This window comes from Aythya ferina (genome assembly GCF_964211825.1).
Source record: "Aythya ferina genome assembly, contig: HAP1_SCAFFOLD_86, whole genome shotgun sequence".
NCBI classification, from domain to species: domain Eukaryota; kingdom Metazoa; phylum Chordata; class Aves; order Anseriformes; family Anatidae; genus Aythya; species Aythya ferina.
In genome coordinates, this window is record NW_028181429.1 from 510,400 (window position 1) to 518,548 (window position 8,149).

Here is an 8,149-nt window from a genome sequence, read left to right on the forward strand (position 1 = left end):
AGATTTTCTTGAAGGTGCTATTTCAGCATATAAGAATTGATTTAAAAAACAACAACAACAACAACAAAAGTGCTTCATGGCTTGCTAGTTTTGTAATCTCACATTTCTGCAGGAATACTTGATTTGCTGCATTTCACCATTACACTCGTCAGCGCCGCTGATTCTGGTTTATCACTATTTGCATTGCAAATCTCCTTGTCCAAAGCTTAAACTGATGTATGCACTGCTTGAAAACAAAACCTGAAGTTGCAGAGCAGTAGACTCAAGTCATTATGTTAGCAGCTGTGTAACCATACTGCTTTCCAAACATAAGATGTCCAGCTTATTTTGTTTCTATGAAGAGTTTAAACGGCTCCCGTTAAGCAAAGATGTCCCCACACTGATACTTACTATTAAGCAAGGATTCCACCTCCTTTGGCTGAGGTCTGCTCCCTTACTCACATTGGAACATTCATCCAAGTAGCCTGCAATTCCACACTCTCGGGGGAAAGTCCATAGAATAGCAAAGGTTCCTCCAGTCTCTTCCTCAGCCTTTTTTTGAAGCATGCAATAAAGCAAAACGTTCACAGGCTGCCCTTCCATGCAAAACAAGGCAAATTAGTAAGACAGGAGCCACAAAACTGATTGTCCTTTAAAGTTAAAATGAGATTTGAAATAGATCGAGTTAGCAAGTGTTGTAAGTCTGTAGCTAAGTCTGGTTTTGCCAATGCAGCACAATTCCCTATCACGTAGCCAGAGCTGCTTCTGTAGCTCCAAGAAGCAAAACTGCTTTGACAAAATACTGTGTCATCAAAGCATTCGTTGGCTCAGTAGGCACGGCTCAGGTTCAAGAAGTTTGTGAAAAAATGAGTACTAACAGAAGCAGCAGGGTCCAAAGAAACACTTTATGTCCCCACTGCGAAATGAGGGGCTTTACCTTGAGTGTTATGCACACTGTCAATAGAAAAGCACTGTAACAGAATCTGCCACGGCAGTTTGCATGTTACTGAAAGACCATCAGAGTGGGACTGCAGCAAGATCATTGCGAAGTTACAAAAAAACCATGTGGGGGTGGGAGTTTAGTTGCGTTAGATAACACAATCTTAGATAAAGATTTTGGTCTTAACGTAAAAGTAAGGATGTCTACTGATTTCTTCAACTCCAACAACTGAAGCCCAAGTCTGAAAAATCGCCTTTAAGAATGCAAAGAAAATATTTAACTCTTCTGTATGTTCATACTTTGCTATCAAGCAAAGGAATGAATGCTGATGCCTTAACTATGTAGGGCTGTAGCTTACAGAGAGACTACACCTTCCTGTTTTTTTCCCTTTAAAAACGTTAAATGTACGTGAAATTATTTGGGGGTGTTTTCACATGCAAAGCCTAATGCAGTGCATGCAAGCCCTGTCATCTTCTTCGTCTAGTAGTGTCGCGTTAAGGGGTGTAGCCGATTGACCGTCATGGGTCCCGTCGGATTCAGGGTGCTGAACTATCACGGTCACGGATTCACCAACAACGCAGTACGGCCTCGCTCTAGTCGCATTCAAGGAGAACTCTCACAGCTAGGAAGAATGCAATTAAGTGCAATTTCTTACGGCGACAGGTACACAGGTTCTTTGGATTGTCAGTGATAAATTCACTGTCTGCAAAAGCAAGCTAGCATGCATGAAATGCACAGGTACACAGCCTAGGTATTAAGACATGAAAAAGCATCAAAACTCTAGAGATTTCTAAGATTCCACAGAGACGCCTGGTATAAGCAAGCGTTCAGATCTTACCCCACGGCGTCCCAATGGAGTGGGGGTGGGGGAGTGAGAGGCTCAGCCTGTCGAGTGATGTCAGAAGGAATCCTTCCTGATAGTATCTTCCCTAACATCCCCTTTCTCTTAAAGCAATTGATATTATTTTCTATCTTTAAGGTGGAGCTTGAGTGACTCTAGTCATGCATATCTTGGTTGTGCTTGGTAGAAATGATCTCACTTGCGTTTAAAGGTACAGGCTCTGAGAAATTCCGAGGGCGTGCTCAGTGAGGGGTGGTTGCACCTTGGAGGCGGGTAGCTTTTGGGATGGAGGTGTGCTTATGATGCCTAGTCGCTTAAGGCGATTACTCCACAAGTAGTAACTTAGTGTTGATTTAACTTCAGCATATCTAAAACATAAGAAGGATGTTAGTATGGAAGAAGCCGATGAAACCAGTCCTTAAATCTTACTACTTATTGTGCGTGAGCAGACTGGCGTGAGTTTTAGCTATACTGGCAAATATCAAACCACACCTGTGTCGTCCCAAAGCTGGGAAAAAAAAAAAAAAAAACAAAACCAAGGAAATGTTGAAGCAAATAGGGAGGCCTGTAGCTTGTGCAGTCTTTTAGCTGAGAAAATAAAGAAGGAGAGAGACAGGTAGCCTTGAGCTAGCAGAAGCAAGGAAGAGAAGGGCTAAAAGGGAAAAAAACAGGAAGGAGAACACCAGCTCCAGACTGACCTCTAGTAACCTTTTTCTCATTAAGGGTCATTAGCACATTAAAAATCACACCTGTCAAAATGCTAATCTATGCTAATGTGGGATTCGGTGTGTGTCCCCCCTCTCCTGTTCCCCCTCCCCCCCGGTATTCCTCTGTAATGCACAAGCTCAGTGGAGATAAGTTAGGTGAGCTGTAATAACCAATCCAAAGGAGCCAAAGAGAGAGTTTTCACAAGTTTCCTGTGTATAAATGACGGCGATTCGAGTCAGAGGTGTGCTTGCTTTGCGAAAGATGGCCAAGTACCTGACTCTGCAGAGTTCTATAAGTAATTATATAATTAAAAGACCTTCGTGTGCATTCCGACTCTGGGTGCTTATTGGCGCGGTGCACTCTGCACGAACCTGCAGACAACATCTGTACTCAGTGTCATGCCTACAGACAACCCTTTACTGTTGGGACCTGCATATTTTTCTGTGCATTCAACACAACCCCTTTGGCACAACTAGTTAACCACGTAGCTGCCAGTCCACCACTCAGTTGCACTTGTGAAGAGGAAAAGCTATTTCCGTCTACTGGAGGAGCACATCCTCTAAATGCAAGCTTCACTCAGCTGGTCATTTACTGCAGGACAAGATTTGAAAAGTGTTGTTGAGTTCTGGGTTTCCTGCTTACAGGAAAAATTAAGTGCTAGATCGCCCTCTACTCCGCTTTGTCTGCTGCATTTAATGGAGATAAAACTGATTTCGTTTGCTCCTCCATTTATGGACAATGAGCTGAAGGAACAGGTACAGCACATTAGCCTGGAATGCCTTCCCTCCCAACCAAAGTAAACTGGAGCTGTAACTAACACAAGCAAAAGCAAGGCTTCTGTGTTTTCAGCTGAATAAAGTTCCAACAAAATCATCCTCTGGGATTTGAAGGTTACTTCACATGACATGCCAACGACTCTTTTCCCTCCATTGTAAAGCGGATCCCTGCTGTTAGTTGCTCTAGAAGCAAAGGAATCGTCGGTTTGGTTACCAAATAGCCGCTTCTGCAAACGAGAAGTGTTGTGCTCTCTCTTCCCTTTGAATGACTCCACACTTCTCATCAGCTACTGGATTGCTGACCTAGAATCAGAGAACATCCCAAGGTGGAAAGGACTCCCAATAATCACCAAGTGCAACTCGTGGCTCCACACAGGACCACCCCAAAGTGAGACCCGATGTCTGAGAGCATTGTTCAACACTTGTTGACCTCCGTCAGGCTCGGTGCCATGAGCAGTGCCCTGGGCAGCTGTCTCAGTAGCCAGCCACCCCCTCAGCGCAGCACCTGAGGCGCACGGGGCTCGGCGGGGCGGCCCGGGAGGGGAGGACGGCGGGGCGAAGTGGCAGCTCCCTCAGAGCCGTCTCCCCGCCGCCTCGGCCGCATGTCGTGGCTTTTTCGTGTCGGGGCTTTTTCATGTCGTGCCCTCGGTCTCTCGCCGTGGGTGAGATGCTGCTCCCCAGCGCGGACCCCTTGCGCGCGGGGCCTGCCCGCGGCGGCGGCGGGAGGGAAACCCCAACCCCAAAGCCCTCCCGGCAGGGAGAGCTCGGGGTGAGGGCCGATCCGGCACCGACAGTAAACACACGCCGGAGGAAACGCTCTGGTTTTAGCCAAGAGCAGCGCGGCCAGGTTCAAAAGGCGTCACGCTGGAGCTCCGAGTTCGGCGGCGTTCCGAGGCCGTTGTGGCGGTTGTGGAGACGGCCCCGGCTGAGGTGGCTGCTGCTGTCGCTGCTGTCCCCTCTGTCCCTGCTGTTGCCGCTGTTGCCGCTGTTCCCGGACCTTGGAGACCCCCGGCGGCTCCCTGTGCCAGGCCCTGTGGCCCCGGGGAGCTGCCCGCCGCCTCGTCGGCCAGCCCGGCAGCAATCCTGCCAGCACAGAATAGCCCACTGCGTTTCAGGGTAAAGTGATGATTAATTTCTATTTCCTGGCCTGGGTGCTGCTTTCTTCTTTAAGGAAGCTTCAAGGTTAAAGGTTCAACTCAGTTATGTCAGGGTTCAACTCCGTTTCGTGAAGGGGCTCTTGTACGAAAGCTTAAGCTGGGATTGACTCTCTGCTAAGCGGAGGCCAAACGTGGACCTACTGAGAAGCAGGTCCTAAGTGATAACATTTTCTAAAGAGACTGCTAAACACATCTGAAGAGTGCTGCTGCAGAACTCTGAATGGGGGGATAGCAACTGTCTTAAGTGATCTGGAATCTTGAATTTACTTTTCAATGGACAAGAGGTGTGTCTCTCAAGGCAAACAAAGAGAGGAGTAACACCCTCTCTTGTCACTCATGTCAACATAAATTTATGCTCAGAGCGTAGGTGTAGGAACAGCATCGGTATGTATATGGAACATCGGGAGAGGAAGCTCTATCAGTATTTACAGTTTTTCTACTATCTTGCCAGAGAGACATCATCTCCAAATGAGAAATGGATGTATTTTGAAACAGTGGTGGTGGATCGGATTTCTTCTTTCTAGTGTTAATATTTGCTCTTGAATCGTACTTAATACCTGGTAACACCTCAATCAGTTGTCAAAAATAAACTTAAAAATGTGTAAGGCTTATCTCATTGGTCAGTATAAAGATCAAGGTCTTCGCTTCGCTTTGCTTCCCTTCCCTTCCCTTCCCTTTTTTTCTTTTTTTCGTTTTTTCTTTTTTTTCTTTTTTTATTTTTTTTCTTTTTTCTTTTTTTCTTTTTTCTTTTTTTCTTTTTTTCTTTTTTTCTTTTTTTCTTTTTTTTCTTCTTCCCTTCCCTTCCCTTCCCTTCCCTTCCCTTCCCTTCCCTTCCCTTCCCTTCCCTTCCCTTCCCTTCCCTTCCCTTCCCTTCCCTTCCCTTCCCTTCCCTTCCCTTCCCTTCCCTTCCCTTCCCTTCCCTTCCCTTCCCTTCCCTTCCCTTCCCTTCCCTTCCCTTCCCTTCCCTTCCCTTCCCTTCCCTTCCCTTCCCTTCCCTTCCCTTTTCATTTTCCCCAGTATTGTTTTTCTGTTCTCCTTCTCACTGCAGTCTTGATTTTGTTTCTTGTCCCTTAAGTATGTTTCCAAAGTGTTGCTGAAACATTTTCCCTTTCAATCCTACAAAAGGAGCTGTCACTGGTGAAGATCGGAGCTTATCCCTGAGCCCAGGAGCTGTCACCTTAGTCTTCCAATCGGACAAGGACGACTTCATTTCTCATGTAAATGCATTTGTCAGGTTTGCGTATTGTTTTTTCAGGAATGGAAAGTGTGTATAGAATGGATTTAAAATCAATTTTAAATGTAAAACGTCAGGGCAAAAAAGTTCTAATTACAACCTCTGCACACAATTTGCCAGCTGTGGGACTAGGAGTTTTCTTATTTACTGTGTTTTGTTTAACGTGTCTGAAGTTTAATGGACAGCAATCAAGGCGTGCTAGAAATCTGAAAGCACTTTATGCTTTGTTCTCTCCGTCATTTTGGTATAACAAACTAGCTTATGTTTTAAACCCTCCATGAGGTTAGTGGTTTCCCTAAAGGTAACAAGTCCCTGTGTGCTACAGTAAGACAGTAACAAAACATGAAGTATAGAAGTTCATCCTGTCATTATTCAGCTTCTGCCTATGGACACACAACTACGCTTATTTAAAGCGGTATCACCTTGAAACCTAATCAGCATTTTAAAAAGGACTTTGTAGCAGTTATTGGCTTTTGTCCTGGAGGGCTGAGGTTTGTTTTGTTTTGTTTTACATTCAGCATTTCCGTTTCTAGCTTACATTCCCCTGTTATTTTGCATGAGGAAAGCATGCAACTTTACAAAGTAGAACGGAAAGAGCTGCTTTTTAGTCTAACTTTTCAGTTTTTCATAGGAGTTTTAAATGTGGTAGGAGTAAAACACCAGAAGTACTGCTGCCAAAGTTATATTCAAACTCGTCTTTCTTGGAGAAGCAGAAGAAGCCCAGGGAGAAATGAATTTGCAAACATGCTCTTCATGCTCTCCTTTCCCAAGATTTCTCTGAGATATAGCCCATCCTCTGTGGGTTTTGAGGTATATGGTTCCCAGGAGTGAAAAGGAGGGCCAAACATCTCTCCTCTTGGATCTCAGCATGCCAGGGCTTTAGTGTACTGCCACTTACAGCTCCGCTTTTTCACCTGGAAAAAGCGACCGCATGATGTAGACTGAGGAGCCCTCACAAATTAACTTGCCGTCACCAAGTGACGCCCATGAAAGGTGTATTTAAAAGCTAGGCTCATTATAGAATCACAACAAACCCCTCATGACTGGTGCAGTAGACAGTGAGGTAGAGGGCGAGCCCTGGAAAGACAGAAGAAAAGTAGCAGTGAGTTCTGGGTACCTTTGTGCAGACGAAACAGAAAAACGCAGGCAGTGAAGTAATAGTGTTCCGTTACTAATGCCAGCAATAGATAATTGCAACAATTATCTGTTAGATCATAGGTACTAATTAACAGATAATTGCGCAACTCCGGAAATCAATAAATAACTGATTCCCCTCAGAGAATGTCTTCTACATTTTTATATTAAAAAGACTCCAGAGTTGTAATGGATTAAAATCCTACGGAAGGGAAAGAAATGGCATCAGCCACTAGTTCTGCAGAAGCGAAAAGTAATACTGATAGAGTTTAGATGGAAATTTTCACTTTGTGTGTTTAGTTTGGGGATTCTTTTTAAATCATTCATACCAGCGATTTAGTTCTTAAGGCTGTTTCTTTGAGATTAAGTGACAGGACTTCTGTTACTCTTTTCTTCTTGGAATGCTTCTTGATAGTCTTACGTCAGCCAGAACTTCTGTCTCTGTTGCAGATGTGAACAATGACCGTAGCTAAGAAGCCCAAATCTTCAAAGCCTAAAAAGCCCTCTTCAAGGCGGTCTGGCAAATCCAAGAAACCAAGTCCTAAAATACTGATGTCACGCACCGCCAACTGGGGCCGGATAGTGCCTGCAGAAGATTCAAGCCAAGTCTCTGTGGCCCAAGGACGTGGAGGTGCTATTTACTGTAGATCATCTGAAAATTCTAAGGCTTTTGCCCCAAGAGATCTAAGTAAGTGTGTGTTTTATCCTGCCTCCATTTTCTTCAAAGCAAAAGTAGAAAATGCAGTTCTTACTTGTTGCACTGATAGAGAAGGGGACTACTGTGAACAAAGACTTCAAAAGCGAATCCCCTAAGGCAGCTGAAGTGAGTGATGTTACAGAAATTAATTTTGATATATTTACAGTCAACAGAGAAATACGGGGAGCTTTTTGTAATGCACAGATTCCTCCATGTCTTTTCTGTTTTGCAGAGAAAAGTGTTTGATTGTTGCTATTCACAGCTTCCATTTTTCACAGGTTTTTTGAAGGATAACATTGCTCAGGAAAAAATCTGGTATCTGTAGGGGTACCGTCATTCCTAGTTCCTAGTTTTTACGTTTTTACCGTATAATTTCAAGTCTAAGTTTGTGGTTTAAGTTATAATAAGGAAAAAAACAGTAGTTGAGTTAATCAGGTTAAAGATTATAGATGGAGAGGAACTTGGCATTAGGTGCTACAAACAGAATGGCAGTTAGCCTTGCCTTAGAAGAATTAAAATGGTTGACTAAAGTTGTTTGTTTTTTGTTTTTTGTTTTTTTTTTCCCCAAAACATTGTGTTGACCAGCCAATTTGAATTTGGTGGTATTAAAGCTGTCTGCAATAAGTTTTTCTGGTTTGGATTGTAGCTAGCTCCTCTAGGTGCTCCTGCAGAATAGTATTTTT